This window comes from Oryctolagus cuniculus, chromosome 5, assembly GCF_051225735.1.
Source record: "Oryctolagus cuniculus isolate XC-2025 breed Fujian yellow rabbit chromosome 5, ASM5122573v1, whole genome shotgun sequence".
In the NCBI taxonomy this organism is placed as follows: Eukaryota; Metazoa; Chordata; class Mammalia; order Lagomorpha; family Leporidae; genus Oryctolagus; species Oryctolagus cuniculus.
In genome coordinates, this window is record NC_142871.1 from 92,991,639 (window position 1) to 93,009,895 (window position 18,257).

An 18,257-nucleotide genomic window follows, 5' to 3' on the forward strand; every position below is an offset into this window, starting at 1 on the left:
TAACTTCAGATTTATGCACAACCAGGTTTGATGGGCATGGATTTAACCCAGTGAAAAGAAGATAGAAATAGGGGAAATTTAAGCACTGGGATAAGTCACAACAAACCTGGTTTGTAGGTGAAAGTCTGGTTTTGGCCACTCATATCTAACATCTGAGTATCTGTGTGTATGATTGAGCCTGATTAATGATCACCCTCTGTCTTACTTTCGAGAGAGAGAGATCTAGCTTCTAATCCCTGTTCTACCTAGGTATTCCTCCCAATTTTCCAGCTAATGAGCTATGATATATTGATTAAGTTACTTGATTTAAGTTACTTGATTGAATCCTTTTTGACTCAATTTCTTTATTTTTTGTATCCAAGAAGCTAATAATGTACATCTGTGGGAAGTGAGTGAGGTGTCTACGTAAGCTACCTGGCATGGTGTCTCACACATGTTATTTCTCCTCTTAGCTTTCTTTCGTTTCTTTTGTATGACTTAGATGGCTTGTTCCCTCTTTTCCTAATAACTTACACCCTTCTTTAGTCCTGTAAGTCCACCATTGTCCCTTTGGTTGAACAACCTTAGTACTGTGGGGCTTTGGGGGTGGAGGACTGAGGCTAAAGATGGGCAGGGCTAAAAATTGACTGGATTCCTGTAGCTCTGAGAGCTGCTGGTTTCCTCTTTCAAAATGTAAATGAAATCCTTCTTGTATTATCATTGACATCCCCCTTTTTTGCCTCTTCTGCTTTCGTACACCATATGGAAACCAGAAGCGAAAGGGTTACCAAAGAAAGTCAACACAAGCAATTTTAGAATTTAAGGTTTGAAGGAAAAGCATCTGAAAGGGCCATCTACCCATGAGGAGACAACAGGGATCTTAAAGGAAGCACCGCTGATTACCTTCGAGGACCTCTCTGGATTATCCCCCCTGTTTTGACCCTGGTTTCTGCCATTCTACCCTTCTCACGGCCCACACCTCCCTATAGCTACATTCCCAGCTCTGCCTCTCAGTAGAGCCCAGTACAGGGTCAGGCCTCTGCTTGTACAGAAGATGAGTGGGTTTTGCCTGCCCGTTGTAACCCTCCTGAAGGAGATCATCAAAGTAAACAACCACTGGAGCTCTGAATGATACCCCACAATGTGACTGAATTCTTTGACCTAAGGAGACTGGAAGGGCCTCCAAATTAAGATCTTTATGACCTTTGTCTATCTCCTTGTCTCCTTCTCTCTATTCTCCCTTGAAGTGAATCATTGAAACTAAAATTCCTTTTCCCAGTGGCTGGTCATAGAAACTAAAACCCCTCTCTCCCAAAGTGAGCCATAAAACTTAACCCTTCTACTTTGAAGACCTTCATTCCAGAGGGGCCCTGTCCCCTATCTAGAGGAAGGAATGCCACACACAAAGAGGCCAAAGAGAAGCTGAACACATAGGCCTTGCTTGGTTCAACCCATTAGATCACAGCTTTTTGTCCGTGCACATTTCTGCACAGCTGTCCATCTTGCATTGAACCTAAGTAGAAAAATGGACAGGTTTCCCTGGGTCTCTAGGTCTTCATTTCTGAATGCTCCTGTGTCATGCAAAACTTTGATTAAATAAATTTGTTGTGTGTTTTCTCTTTTTAACCCATATTGTATTACTGGAATATTGGCAGTGACCCTTATAATGAGTAACTAAGTATGTCATACTTTTCTGCCCCTTTGCAATGTAACAGAAACCCTAACTTGAAATGCAAAGGGCCAGAGACCCTAAAAGGAAAGAAAACTGTCTCTAGACTCAGGTTTGCCCAAGCTTTATTACATTAATAAGGACAGAACAAGAGTGTTGAGATAATCTATGGAGAGACCACAAAGACATGGGCTCAATGTGGGAATACAGAAGTCTTCTGAGAATTGTGTCAAAGGCCTATAGAGGGGGGAATACAATAGTTACTTAAAAACTCAGTAGTTCATTGAAGGGCTAGCATATCCATTGGTAGTCACTCACCTCCTTCCTCTGCTTCTACATATCCACACAAGGTGGACTCTCAAGCCAGGAGACTGGCAGAGAGAATTGTTTCTTGTAGAATATCATGAATATAAGTAGTGGCAATAGAGAACTAAGTATTCCTTAGTCAGTTTTTGCCATAATAATCCTGTATCATAAAGCCCACAGCTCAGTGACTGGCAATGGCAAGCATTCATTCTCACATGTATGGAACTGTGAATCAATTTAGCGTTTTACTGATCTAAGCTGGGGCAATTGGCTTGTCTTTGGCCCAGGACTATTCCGCATATGTTGATTCTGCGTCCTAGACTCAAGAGGCTGTGGATACTAGGAGCATCTCACGGTAGGTTACAGAGGCTCAAACCCAAGTCACATTGTGTAAGTCCATTTAGAGACTCCACTTAAGCCATGGCCAGTAACATTTCCTTGGCCAAATCAAGTCACATAATCAAGCCCAAAGTCAATGAGGCTAAGAAATAATCCTCTATCCTAAAAAGTAGAGTCTGTCAAGTGACTATTTTCTGAAACAATTATTCATTCTGTCACTCCAGGTTTAGTCGTATATGATTCCTACCACCACCAATTCATTAAACTCATTGGAGGGGAAATTTGTGGTCATCTAGTACAAACTCCCCTTCTCAATGCAGGATGCCTTTCACAACTTTCTTTTAACATTTATTTATTTATTTGAAAGATAGAGTGATGGCGAGAGAGGGAGCTATGGAGGGAGGCAGGAAGAAAAGATATCTCATCTTTTGGTTCATTCCCCCAAATGGCCACAGCTGCCAGATCTGGGCTAGGCTGAAACCAAGAACTCTATCTTGGTCATCTCCACATGGGTAGCAGGGATCCAAGCACTTTGGCCATCTTTCACTGCCTTCCCAGGCACATTACCAGGAAGCTGGATGAGAAGCAGGGTAGGTGGGGCTCAGACTGGCACTCTGATATGGGATACTGGCAACTTAACCTGCTGTATCACAATGATGGCCTCCTCCACAGCATTTTTTAGTGGTGGTGATAGACCTTCAGTTGTGGCATATCTACTTAATCAAGAACTTTCATTGTCCTTGGGAAAGAATTTCATGAATTCCCTGCTTCTTTTTGTCATTCACATATCCTGGTTCTGATCCAGTAAACATGTATTCCCTTGTCCAGGTGGTAGGCCTTTAATAAGGGGCTGCTTCCCAAGGCTCTGGTCTCTGAGGTAGCCTCTAGAGTCTAGGTTGAATCCTGGATCCCCCACTTACAGCTGTGTGTGTCAGCAGGATGTCTATAAAATGGGGGGTAATAATATCTACAGTATAGAGGTATTGTTAGACTCAAACAAGGTAATGCCTGTAACGCACTGTGGTAAGTATCTGGTAAACATTGACAATCAAACTGTAGACCTAACAAAAGCAATTGTTGCCTCATGTCCTTCTCAGGTTAAATATCCTTTGTTGTTGCTGCTGTGTTATGTACATTCCCCTCTGCATGTCTCTAGTCTAACATTGTTTGTATGTGGCAATTTCATCAGGTGCAAGAGAGAACATCCATGTTCTCACATACTTTCAAGACCCCCAGGTTTTCAGTGCAGCCCAGGTGTCCATTGCTAACTCTCCCAGGCTTGCACCCTTCCCACTCTGGCAGCAGATAGTTAGCAGGTAGTCTTCCTTGAAAGGCCACCACAAAACACACCAAACACTGGAGTTAAAGGAAAGATTTATTGTCAGGTGGGGAGAACCTGACAGGCTGGAGGGACAGGACATGAGAGGGCGCAAAGGGATGGCGGGGGGGGGGGGGTCAAGAGAGAGAGCACATGTGTGGGGAGGCAGGTTCTGTTATACTCTTGCAGGGGTTAGGAAAGTGGGAGCAGTGAATTCCATTTGAGGTGGGGTGGGGTTGTCATTTCTGTTTCGGTCATTTGGTCACCTGACTCCTAGTAAGCCAGGCTGGGTCCTGGAGAAGCCAAGACGGTATCCGGGGCTTGAGATGGTGCCTTTAGAGGAGATAGCACCATTTCACTAACATTCCTACTACTGCATTTCTACAGGAAATTTGAAAAAAAAAAAAAAAAGAAATGCATGGCCTTCTATGTTTTTTGACTAAATTTTGTCCATTTTGAATCTTTTTAAGATATTTCTGAATCCTGGCTCTGTTGTACTTCCCCCAATGATGGTTTCATTTTTTCCCTCTCTCTTTGTGGTTTCATTTAAATCACTAGCAAATACATTGTACAGAGCAGAGTATCATAAAGGGGTCCACTGGAGTTTGTCTTCTGGGTTCTTTCATTCAATCATCAAAAATATATTGAACATATCCTAAATGCTTCACTTCCTGCAAGACACTAGGACTACAGGGGTAAGAAAAACTGTCATGTTCCCTACCCTCATGGAGCTTCCAGTTTAGTGAGAGAAAATGGAAACTGGCTACATGGTCACACACATAAGTGCATATTTATTGGGGGTGGAGATACTTTGGAGAAAAAATGAAGGGTGCCCAGAGGAGAACCTGGCCTGCTTTGAGGACTCAAGAGAGTACCCAGAACAGGTGCTGCTTTAGCTGGGAGTCAACAGGCTGAGGAGGGGGAGGATGCTGTAGGCAAAGGCACAGCAGAAGCAAAGGCCTAACTGCAGAACCTCACTCGGTTGAGATGTAAATGAGTATTGCTGATGCAGACACTGGAGGGGAATGGCCTGAGAAAAGGGCCAGCTGAGTAGTTGAGTCCTCATTGAGAGAGCCATGGAAAGCTTTCTAAGGCTCTAAGCTGGGGACAAACATGCTAAGCTTTTCATTCCTAAATGATCACTCGATACGGAGGTTGATTTAGAGAGAGGCAAGAGTGTTCATGGGGAGACCATAAAGGAGAGTGTTGTGGTAACAGCAAGAAAATAAAAGCAGTTTGGATTAGGCTTCTGGCTGTGGTGATGCAGAGACATTGATGGATTCAAGAGGCACTTAGGAGTAAAAGAGAGAAAACTTCTGGGTAGTGTAGTTATGAGGGGTGAGGGAAGGAGGTATACATGATGGCTTTTCACTTTTTGGTGTTATAGTTACATGAACAGTGGTGACAGGGAGTGTTTGAGGCAGAGCAGGTTTGGGAAGAGAATGGGGTAAGTTTATTTCATGTAAGGAGCATCTGGGTGTTGATGAGACATTCAAATAGAGATGTTGAGAATTAACAGTAATATCAGGACTTTATATTGTGTTATGTGTCAGGTGTTGTTCAAGGTACTTTGTTCATATGAGATAATTTATTCTATATAATGACCCTAAATAGTTGGTATGATTATTAATCTCATTTTATAGAGAAGGAAATGGAGGCACCAAGAGATTAAATAGTCTTCCCAGGGTCACATAGCAGTAAGCAGAGCATTTAATATGCAAGTCTGGAGCTGAGAAGAAAGGACTAGACCAAAGTTCTCAGCTTGAGAATGATTGCCAAGCCATGTGTAGCGAGAAAATTGTTCCAGAAAGAGAGCAAAGAATAAAAAGAGCTGAAGATTGGGATAGAAAAGCTACCCACAATCTGTAAATAAAGCCAAGTGGATGCTTGCCTATTATTTTAATGTCATCCTTACTCATTGTTTATCAATCCCACCCACGAATTATTTAATTTCCTAGGAAATTATACCACTGTTAACTTTGCTCTTTACTATTAATTAAGGGCTTTGATTTTGAGGAGTTCCCTTTATTTACATACTTGCCCCTCGTGGAGATGCAAATGATTTTTTGCTGTAGAAAAGAAAATTTCCAAAGGGTAAAGCTACTGGGAACATTAGCCAGTTTGATATCCTAACAGCAATCTTATTCTTTCTTTTCTTAAAAGGACTACATACACCCCAATTTCTTAAATCTTGTTAAAATCAGCTTTACCATTTTGCTGGTTCCACCATTAGTGAGTTGAATAAAACCTTTGACACATGTTTATTCTCTCTGTAGAAGAACTGTGGCATCTTCAACAAGCTTTAAGAGAAGCATTTCATTGTAGACACAAATCCAACCACTGTTACTGAGCCCACATTTCTCCTGTTCATGTATTCATTTTTTAAAAAAGATTTTGTTTATTTATTTGAGAGGTAGAGTTAGAGACAGAGAGAGGAAGAGACAGAGAGAAAGGTCTTCCATCTGCTGGTTCACTTCCCAAATGACTGCAATGGCTAGAACTGGGCTGATCAAAGCCAGGAACCAGGAGTTTCTTCCAGGTTTCCCATGCAGATGTAGGGGCCCAGGCACTTCAGCCATCTTCTACTGCTTTCCCAGGCCATAGCAGAGAGCTGGATCGGAAGAGAAGCAGCTGGAACTAGAACTGGTGCCCGTATTGGATGTCGGCACTGCAGGTGGAAGTTTAGCATACTATATCACAGTGCCAGCCTTTCATTAATCATTTTTTAAAATATTACTGCAAAACTGTTTTGTATAAGGCATTGTGTAAAGCTGAGGGAATGAGGAAGAGATTGAAATATGAAAACAATACTTTGACATACTTACAGTCAATGAGGAGATAGAGACAAATCAATAAGAACTTATAACATGAAAAATGCCACACAGGAAGAAACCTATGAAGCACACAGAAGGGCTTGAGTCTAGGCCTTAAATGATGAAGGGGACTTTACCAAGTGGAAATGAGAAGGAAGAAATAACACGAGCAAAGGTGAAACAGAGCAAAAGAAGATAGCATGAGGGATTTTTAATGTTTGGATGGCATTCAAATTCTCTGTGGTTTGGCCATCTCCACCCTGCCAGACTAGATTCTTGGGAATGGTTCAGTATGGAATCCAAAGCTGCCCACACACCCTCCTGCCCTCTTTTTAAAGACTCAGGAAAAGTTCACGGTCATGGGATTTCCTGTGATCCCCACCATCTAAAACATCTGAATCATCCAAGTTAATCTGCCCGTCTGCATTGCTGTGGGCCTGATATTGGCTATGGTCTGAATGTCTGTGTCCCTTCCAAATTCCTATGTTAAACCCTAGTCTTCAGTGTGATGGCAAAAGGAGGTGGGGTGATTGGGAGGTGACCAGGTCATGATGAGGGTGGAGCCTTACAAAGGGATTAGTTCCCTATAAAAGAAGCCCCCAGAAAGACCTCTTCCCCTTCCAAAATGTGAGGACGCAGCTAGAAGACACCCACTATGAAGACACCAACTAGAAGACACCAACTATGATCCTCACCTGATCAACCTGCCAACACCTTGATCTCACATTTGCTATCCTCCAGAAGGATGGGAAATAAATTTCTATTGTTTATAAATCATCCAGTTCATGAAATTTTGTTATGACATCCCTAATTGACAAAAAATGCATCCACATGGAAATCTGGGTCCTCAATTAAAGTTCGTCCTTCAAACACCCTAATTAGCACTCTGACCTCAGAATCAGCTGTTAAGGCCTGACTGAAAACACCATGAGAGCATTTCAGGCATGGAAAGCCAAGACATAGAGTAAAAAACAGTTCTTCATGAAGGATCTCTGTGAGTGAGACTCCAGTGGAAAGAAGGGGGCTATTAAAGAAGGATGCACTTTTCTCTGAAGGGAGAGAACTTCCACTTTGCATATGGCCCCGTCTAAAAACCGAAGGAGTTTGTGAACTCAAAAGCTTCCATAGCCTAGGCAGCTCATGTCAAGAGCCTTGGGTGATCACTGATGTCATAAGTAAGAGTGTCAGTTGTTAAATCAACAACAGGAATCACTGTGCACTTGCTCCCCATGCTGGACCTCTATCCTTAATGAGTTGTGCTATGAGAATTAATGGTAAAACTTGTCTTCAAACTGTACTTTATACTTAGTGTGTCTGTGTGGGTGCAAATAGGTGAAATCTCTCCTTAGTAAAGAGTTGGTCTTCTGTATATAAAGTCAATTAAAAATGAATCTTAAGGCCAGCGCCGTGGCTCACTAGGCTAATCCTCCGCCTGCGGCGCTGGCACCCCAGGGTTCTAGTCCTGGTCGGGGCGCCGGATTCTGTCCCAGTTGCTTCTCTTCCAGTCCAGCTTTCTGCTGTGGCCTGGGAAAACAGTGGAGGATGGCCCAAGTGCTTGAGCCCTGCACTTGCATGGGAGACCAAGGGGAAGCACCTGGCTCCTGGCTTCGGATCGGCACAGCGCGCAGGCCATAGCGGCCATTTGGAGGGTGAACCAATGGAAGGAAGACCTTTCTCTCTGTCTCTCTCTCTCTCTCTCTCACTATCTAATTCTGCCTGTCAAACAACAACAACAACAACAACAAATGAATCTTAAATGGAAAATGGAACAGGAGAGGGAGTGGGAGATGGGACAGGAGTGTGGGTGGGGGACAGGAGTAGGGGGAAGAAACACTATATCCCTAAAAGCTGTACATGAAACTTTGTATTCATTAAATAAAAACCTTCAAACAACAACAACAAAAATAAAATAAAGTTTGTCCTTAACTGTTGAAAAAGAAGAGTAATAACTTTGAAATCAGATGAGAAAAAATTAGTTACCTGAACACCTAGAATTATTGTTTTGAAGACGTGGCTTTGAAACTAATGCATAAAATGGACAAATCAATTATTTAAACATAGCATTTTTAAAAAATGATGTTCCTGGGGCTGGTGTTGTGGCATAGTGGTGTAACGAGTAAATCATCTGCTTACGACTCCGGCTTCCCATCTGGGCACCACTTTGATTCCTCCCTGCTCCACTTCTGTTCCAGCCCCCTACTATTGGCCAGGAAAAAGCAACAGAGGATGGCCCAAGTGCTTGGGTCCCTACATCCATGTGGGAGACCCAGAAGAAGCTCCTGGCTCCTGGCTTTGGCCTGGCCCAGCCATGGTCATTGCAGCCATCTAGGAAGTGAACCAACTCTCTCTCTCTCTGTCTCTTCCTCACTCTTTGTAACTCTGACTTTCACATAAATAAATCTTTTTTAAAAATGATGTTCCTAGGTGAATCCTGTGCAGAATCAACTGAGGCAGTCCTTTTCTGTGCCCTAATCAGTACTCGAGGGCTTTTACTTAGTATTGTGCATTGCACTATTGCACTAGCTCCTTTCACTTGATCATTCTTAATTCTCATGATGGCTCCATAGGATTGTACTTTCCACATTACAAAAGTGCAAAGGGACCTGCAGAATTGGTAAGTAGAGTGCTAAAGGTCATAGAATTGGGGTCTTAACCCAGACCTTCCAACTAAAAGCACACAAACATTGTACTTTAAAGCTATTAGTTGTTGGATGCTATTTCCCGTTCTTGCTTCCAGGCTCAGTGGCAGGTTACCGTGACCTCCTGCTCTTCTTCCCACACTAAGGATCTCTGGCCACATTCCTACAGGCCAGCAGGAGATCCTGGAGCTCCAGGCCTTCGCATATTTATTCCCCAGCCCCAATTCTAGCCTTCTCTCGCAACTCCCTACTAGCTGCTCATAAAATCTTAAGGTCTTCAACATAAGAATGACTAGGTCACTAATACAATCCATGTACTTAGTCAGGGGATAGAAATAGAATGTCACTCTACAGAGACTGGATCAGAGATCTTCCACAAAAACCAAGTAGCCCCTCCTTTGTCACCAGGAGAAACCTGGTGTTTCATTTTGTTTACACAAATTTTTATCAAACCTGCTTTATGTGCTAAGCCTTGCCCTATACCAGAAGTTACCAAGCGTGGTAAAATGTAAAAGACACAATCCTATTCCATAGAGATTATGTTCCTGCAACTAAGAAAGATCAAGCATGTGCAATGTACGCCTAGCTGAGGGTCTCAGGCCTCTGTGGGAATCTATGCTTCAGTAGTCTGTTTGGATGACAATTTGGTAGGAACCAACATTTCATATGTACACTCTTTGATACAGGAATTCCATGATGATAAGTTTACCCATTGAAATGGTCACACACATACACAAAGATATATTTGGCAGGCTGTTTTAAAAATTATTTATCTACTTTCATTTTATTTGAAAGGCAGAGAGAGAGAAAGAGAGAAAGAGAGAGAGAGAGAGAGAGAGAGAGAGAGAGATCCTCTATCCACTAGTTCAATCATCAAATGCACAAAAGTCAGGGTTGGGCTGGGCCAAAGCCAGGAGTCAGGAGCTCCATCCTCGTCTCCACAGGGTGGCAAGGACCTGAGTAGCTGTGCCATCACCTGCTGCCTCTCAGGACATCCCGAAGAGGCATCTTAACTGCTGTGCTAAATGTCTGCCCCAGCAGTTTGTTGTTAACAATGAAGTGTCAGAAAACAAATGTCTATCTAAATATTACATTGAAAAGAAAAAATTACATTTTTATGTGCTGACATGAACATCTGCCCAAGTATAATCTTCATAGGCAATTCCAAAACAATGTAGAATATGATTTCATTCACAAAAACGTGAACTTCTGTACTATGGGCCTTTGCACGCACTTATGTGTGCAGGTGTGTAAACACCAAGAGCAGGCTCTGGGTGAGCACCCACCAAATTGCTGATAGGACTTCTTCCAGCGGCAGGAATGGGAAAAGAGCTGTGGTAAAGATGGCCATCCCGTCTTCACTGTACCTACCTCTGTGCAGTCTCAGTTATTTTTTTAATATGTCGGAGATCTGCTTAAAATGACATAAAAGTTGTGCCATGACACAAACGTGATGTGCCCTAGGACTCTAGAATGGTGATAGAGGAATCCTGGGAAATTGCTGGTGACGAAAAGTGGGCTAGGCCTTAAAGGCTCAAGGGCATTTTGAAATAGGAAAATTTCAAATGAGGCAACGCAGAAAATGAAAGCAAGCTGCGCGTTCTGCCAGGGGCGGCTTGACAGCAGCCAGCAGAGGGCTCGAGTGCTCGGGATATGCTGAGTGACCCAGGGAACTGCTGAACAACAGCATCTCCCAGAAACTGACCTGATTCTCCTTTTTCGTTTAGACCTCTTACACGTTTGTGTGCCTATTGCTTGCATTATTGTCACTGCTTAATAAATATTTGTAGACCACAAGAATTAAATTATCTGCTGATCATACATGGTATTGTGTATAAACTTCATCATTACACTAAATGTATTAAACTTACTAACACTTTAGCTGCGGGCATTTGGTGCAGTGGTTAAGACATTACTTGGGATGTCCACATCCCATATTGGAATATCTGGGTTTGCCACTCAGCTATAGACCCAATTCCAGCTTCTGTTAGTGAGCATCCTGGGAGGTAGCTGGAGATGGCTCGAGTCCTTGGGCCCTGGCACCCATGTAGAAGACCTGGACTGAGTTCTAGGTTTATGGGTTTGGTCTGACCCAACTCCAGCTATTAAAGGCATTTGGAGGAGTGAACTAGGGGATGAGAGCTTTCTGTATCTCTGTCTTGTAAATCAATCAATCAATCAATCGATCAAAATTGTAAACATATACCTTACTTTAATTATATCTTCAACTTGAATGTAAATCTTTCAGGGACAAGAAAGATGTCTTTTTTCCTTCTTTTCTTTTTAAAATATGTACTAGGCCTGCTATTTGAAACAAAATAGACAATTCAAAAATGTAACTGAAGAAATTAAGCTGCCAATAAATGAATGAATCAGGTATGGTATAAAGGTTAAATCAGTAAATAAGTAAAATATGAAGAAGTAAGGGGAATGGCTATCGGTGCTCACCTGCAGACAGCTGTGAGTCTCAGATGAAGGCAGAGGTGCCTAGTCCTATTCAGAGGGCAGTGGAGAGCTGGAACAATTTCTATTTAGGTAATAGTATTTTCAGGGCTGGTTTGGGGAATGGTAGATCAATTAAGAAACTCTTCAAATAGTGAAGTATGAAGGAGTAAACATATTACATTACTCAGATCACATTGGAGTTGATTTTGTTGGCAGTAAAAGCATCACAGTGAGAACAAATCAGGGGAACATGACATGTGTTGATAGCATCTGGATTCCATGGGGAATGCTTCAGCCCCTTTATTAAAAGAACAGTGGGGCAGGAAAGGAGGTGAGCACCATAGGAAAGAAAGAAAGGAGGGTAAATGGTGGCCCATCCACAGGCTATGGCCTGCCACTCACATTTGCCGCCTATCAAGGATGCTGGCTCAAGAAAGCCATGGCATAATCAAAGACAGGCATTTCATCCTGATAATGCAAGAAAGCAAGACAAGGGGAGCCTTTGCTATTCTAACAAACAGTGCCGAGGCTAGAAAGATAAATGGAGAATTAGACACTTCAGAGTGAGCTGAGCTACTGAACACCGAAAGTTTTGAGGCCTCTGGCACCAAATGAGCCACCCCGTTCTTGCTGCTTCCCTCACTACTTATTTCAGAAAGGAAAGAAGTGAAATTGATGAAATACTGTTTTGACTGAAGAGGACCAGAGTAATTGTAAGCTCTGTACACTGTTGAGCTCTGGGGACCACCATCGCTGTCAGATTCCAGTGGTAGCACTTGGCAAAGCAGTGCACGAGGCTCTAGTGGGAGACAATGCGGTCACCCCAGGAGAAGCATGGAGGACCCAGAGGAGCAAGGGGTAGGAGGAGTTCTTTACTGATTCCTCTTCAGTCAAAAGCCTTTGACAGCTCAACAATAGAGTTCTCCTTCTAACAAGGACATAAAATTAAAAAAGTAAAAACAAAACTAATTTTAACACAGACGTTAGGGATAGTTGCATTTGTATCCAAATTTCCTGAAAAATTATTGCCTGAAAAGACAAGTTGCACATTCTACATATTTTAAAGTGAAAAACTGGTTGAGCATAACCATAAAATAATGAGAGAGAGGTGAGTATTGGCACAACCATTGATAGACTTCCTGATTGGAGGAGTACCTGGCTCCAGGTCCTGACTCCAACTTCCTGTTAATGCAGACCTTGGGAGGCAGCTGCTGATGGCTCAAGTCGTCGGATCCTTGCCATGCACGTGGGAGAACAGGATTGAGTCCCTGGCTCCCTACTGCGTACTGTTCCAGCCCTGGTAATTGTGGGGGTTTGGGGCATGAACCAGCGGATGGGAGCTCTGTCTACCTGCCTTTCCCTCTCTCGCTGCTGTCAGATTAGTTAATTAATTGAAACATAAGGAGACAGATTTTTCAGACAGAACTTGGGCCCAATCAGCTGGATGCATGCTACTCCTTTAGGACTCCAAGTCTGCCTCACCACACTAATTCCAGAAATCAGGTTATGGTTAGACCAGGTTGGGAAGAGTGGAATTAGCAGACTTGGCCCAGCATGGCCATGTAGCTCTGCGATCTCATCACAGGTTGCTTCCTGGTTGGCTGTTGCTACATGTAACTCTGTGAGTGCCCACGTCATGTTATTCAGTAAATTCTAGAACTGTGTCTGTAGTGCAAAGAGGGCAGGGAAGGAAGGAAAGCAGCATTCATTGGGTTACTCAATGGAAAAGGTACCGAAGGCAGAAATATGATGACAAAGTGGCACACACAGTGACATGTACCTGGGGTCCTCTCCGTGTGATGTGTGGAGTGTGCTCAGTTCTGAGAAGAGAAACAGGAGTGAGTCAGCCAGCCAGGCAGCCTCCACAGCCGCCCAGGCCCTCTGCTTTGTGCCTGTGCAGAAAAGCTCACGCAACAGGCCAGACACTGCTCTCCTCAGAAAGGCCTGCTTGCAAGCTTGCTCCTTGCCTGGAGTTTGGGAACTTGGATCTGGGGCATGTTCCTATCACTGCCACACTGATAAGGGGGGGTTTATTGTGTACATGCTGTTGGTGCAAACAATGTTGTTTATGCTGAACACCTACTTTTCTGGAGTCTAGAATGTTAGTATGTGCTAGTCGGTGGGTGCCTCAATGACTGATGCAAATACTGAGTCTGGGCACTGCGCCTCTGACGAACTTCCCTTGAAGACCACACTTGCTGGAGGAATAAAACCTTTTCTCTCTCACTGTTTAACTCTGTCAAATAAATAAAATATATATATATATATATATAAAGAAAAACCACATTATAAAAAAGCAATACAAATTCAAAAAGTCCTTGCATCAAACACATGTGCTTCAATTCCATTAAAAGAAAAAAAGAAAGAGTTACAGAGAGAGGTAGAGACAGAGAGAGAGGTCTTCCATCCACTGGTTCACTCCCCAGATGGCCACAATGGCTGGAGCTGTGCTGATCTGAAGCCAGGAGCCAAAAGCTTCCTCCTGGTTTCTCACGTGGGTGCAGGAGCCCAAGCACTTGGGCCATCCTCCACTGCTTTCCCAGGCTATAGCAGAGAGCTGGATGGGAAGAGGAGCAGCCAGGACTAGAACCAGTGCCCATATGGGATGCCGGCACCACAGGAGGAGGATTAACCTACTGCTCCATGCAGCGGGCCCCCTTACTTCATTTTAAAAGTTGAGTGACAGAGAGAGAGAGAGAGAGAGAGAGGAAAAGAGAAAGAGAGGGAGAGAACTTCCATTCACAGTTTCACTCCCCAAATAGCCGCAACAGCCAGGATTGGGTCAAGGTGAAATCAGGAGCCTGAACTTCATCCTAGTCTCCTGTGTAGGCAGGAGGAGCCCCAGGCCTTTGGCCATCATTTACTGCCTTCCCAGGTGCATTAGCAGAAATTTGGATTAGAAGCGGAGCAGCCGAGACTGGAGCCAGCACTCCAAAAGGGGGTGCTGGCATTGGAAGAAATGACTTTATCTGCTGTACCACAACACCCGCTCTGTAGCTAATGTTTCTTATATTTTGCAGATGACAACAAAAGTTCACGCATTTCACTAGCTAGCAAAATTGTACAAGCAAGTTTTGAATTCTCCAGTACTGCAGTTAGAAAAACTGTTCAGAAACATGGAAATTTGCTGAATTTATTACTAGAACTCCTTTCAGAGTTATTTTCTTCATTTTAAAAGCTTTTTACTTGAGAGGGAGAGAGAGAGAGAGAGAGAGAGAGAGAGAGAGACTAACTTGGGAAGACTATCTTAACCCAATTGCCAAGTGACATGGAAGTCTGCTTAGCGGGGCCCAGATCAAGTAAACCCAGCACACCCCCCTGCTCCTGGGCCATGTGACTTGGCAAACCCTCAAATTCTATATCTTCAGTGGGAAAATGTAGCATGTGGAGCTTACAGTAGTAAGCTTGCAGTCAGGATAGGAGATTTGTGACTTCCTTACCCAGTAACAACTCACTGTTGGATGACGGTAGGCAATGGGGCACTGGTGAGGCCGTTGGACATTAGTACGTTGCACAGTAGTGAGCTATAGCAGCCCTGACACCTCTGTCCCAGCTCACACTTAGGCCTTTGGGAAGGATCATGAAAAACATTTAACTGAGAGCGTTATGAACTGAATTGTGTTCCCCTCAAATTAATAAATTGAAACCCTAATGCCCAGTACCTCAGAATGTGACTATATTTACAGATAGGGTCTTTTTTAAAAAATATTTATTTATTTGTTTGAAAGGCAAAATTTCACAGAGAAGGAGAGACAGAGAGAGAGAGGCCTTCTATCTGCTGGTTTACTCCCCAGCTGGCTGCAATGGCCAGAGCTGCGCCGATCCAAAGCCTGGACCCAGGTGCTTTTTCCAGGTCTCCCACATGGGTGCAGGGGCCCAAGGACTTGGGCCATCTTCTACTGCTTTCCCAGGCCACAGCAGAGCTGGATCGGAAGTGGAGCAGCTGGGACTCAAACCGGTGCCCATATGGGATGCCGGCACTGCAGGTGGCAGCTTTACCACCTATGCCACAGCACCGGCCCTCTGCAGATAGGGTCTTTAAAGAGGTAATGAAGTTTAAATGAGAGTGGTGAGGTAGGCCTGACTCCAGTATTGTTGAAATTCTTATAAGAAGGGGAGATTAGGACACAGACACACAGAAGCATTCATATGAAGACACAGTGCTAAGGCTGCCCAAGGAGGGAAGCACCAGAAGAAAACAATTCTGCTGACACCTTGACCTTGAACTTCTAGGTTCCAGAATTTCTGTTGTTTAGGCCACCAAGTCTGTAGTATTTTGTATGGCACTTCTAAAAACTAAAACAGAAAAACAACAGCAACAAAAAAAAAAAAGAAAGAAAGAAAAAGAAAAAAAAGGAGAGGAATATGGCAATAGCTGGAACCGAATTATAGGAGTCAAACAATTTTTGTTGTATATTTTGGAAGAATTTTAAGCATGTTTCTATGTCAAAAGAAAGGAGAGGTATAGCAGACCAGACACCCAGTCTAGGGTGGTGTTTTGCTTTGTTTTGTTTTTGGATTATCTCATGACTATATCTAATAAGCTTCTGGTTCTTGGCATGGCAAAACTTAATCATATTCATTTGACCATGGCAATACAGTAAGCATTTGTTCATCATGAGGAAGTTGTGTTTCTAATCTTGAAAAATCAATACTTCCAATGAACTGACCTTTCCTTGAATTGGTAGATAAGATTTAGGAGCCTAAGGTAAAGATAGATTTAAATACCAAACTATTTAAATAAGTATAAGTTGTGATAAACATTGCTTTTAAACATTTTCCCAATTTTAATATTTCAATGAGTTTTATTCATATTTCTAATCTGTTTTGTATTAAGAAAAATCATTTTTGCCTTAGTATTTATTCAACATTATTTTAACTTTAATTTCCTTTGAATAAAGTTCTGCGTAGTAACATAGGGTTAATTTTCATAAATGGGCTACATTACTGTCCACCCTCAAAAATCTCAGTTCAGATCCAGACCAAAAAAATTTCACTTCCAAAATAAGAATTAAAATATGTTATAATATTAGGAGTTTCTGGAATCTCAGTGGTTGTCACAATGATCCTGAAAAATCTAAGTTTCAAATTATACTATTTTGTTTATTTTAGTGTTGTCTGATATTTGTTTTGCTTTTAAACTGTGCAAAGGGCGATATATATGGCTTGCATATGTTCAGCATAAGATCCCACACTTCTAGGGTCTATGTACATTCTATTCATGGGAAGAATTTTCAGTATTTTTTCTTTTTACTTGTTAATATATGTAGAAACAAAGATAATTTATATTCATTTAATGCACAAAATAATTGCTGAACATTAACAGTTGAATTTTATGGTCACCGTCAGAACCACAGCAAAATAAAATTACCCAACATAAATTTAGTTACATAATATTAACATCAATACAGTTAGGTAAACTGTCTACATCAGCCAGGCTTGAGAAATATATCAGGAAATTTTAAGCTCATATTATTATTATTTTTAATTTTTATTTAATGAATACATTTTTACATAGATACAACTTTAGGAATATAGTGGTTCTTTCTCCCATACCCATCCCTGCTCCCATCCCACTTCCCATTCCCTCTCCCATCTCCTTCTTCATTATGGATCATTTTTAGTATGACTTTATATACAGAGGACCAACTTCATGCTAATCATAGACTTCAATAATTTGTACCCACGCCCACACACAACATATAGAATACAGTTTGGGGAGATAATTTGCAGTTGATTCTCATATTTTAATTCAATAGGGACAGAGGTCCTACCTGGGGAGCAAGTGCACAGTGACTACTGTTGTTCCTTTAACTAATTGTTAACTAATTGTTAAAGGAACAGCAGTAGTCTTTTTTTACGACATCAGTGACCATCCGAGAAGCTCCATAATTATTATACTCTTCACTGGAATATAGATAGGAGGAAAAATAAGCAGGAAGTGTTAGATATTTTTATTTATATTTATTGTTCATATACGATGGTATTCCAAAAGGTTCATGGAAGAATGGAATAAAAAGATAAGTTTATGGCAGCTCAAAAATGTTTGAAAAGCATGGATAGTTTTTCATAGTAAATGTTTTCTTGGAATTATTTGACTATCTCCTGTATGTATGATTATCAGTTTTTGTATATATATGCATATATATACACATATGTCCATAGTAACAATTCCTGAACACTCAGAATTACTGGAACAGGACGGTCAGGCATGAAAGGGGAGCAAAACACCTGAGCAGTAAGGAAGAACATCACTTCGACTTTATGACCCTGCTGGTTAGAAATGCAAGAAACATTCTAAACCCGTTATTTAATCAATAAATGCATTTTACAAAATTTCTCATCTCACCTCTCATGTCTTTTATTCTTTCACTTCCAGTGGTAAGGGCCCCATGTTTTAACACTTTATTTTCTTCAAGGATCCAGATCGAATCAAGAGAACCAAATATGTATTGAGGCCTTGCTTAGTGGATATCACCTTTTGAAATGAAAAAAGAATTTAGGGCGCAGATGTTGTGGCACAGCAGGTTAAGCCACTGCTTGGGACATCCACATCCCTTACCAAAGTGTCTGGTTGGAGTCCTACCTGCTGGACTCCCCACCCAGCTTCCTGCTAATGGGCACCAGGAGGCAGCAGATGAAGGCTCAAGTGCCCAAGTACTTGAATCCCTGCCAGCCGTGTGGGAGACCCTGATGGAGTTCCTGGCTCCTGGCTTCAGGCTGACTCAGCCTTGGCAGTTGTGGGCATT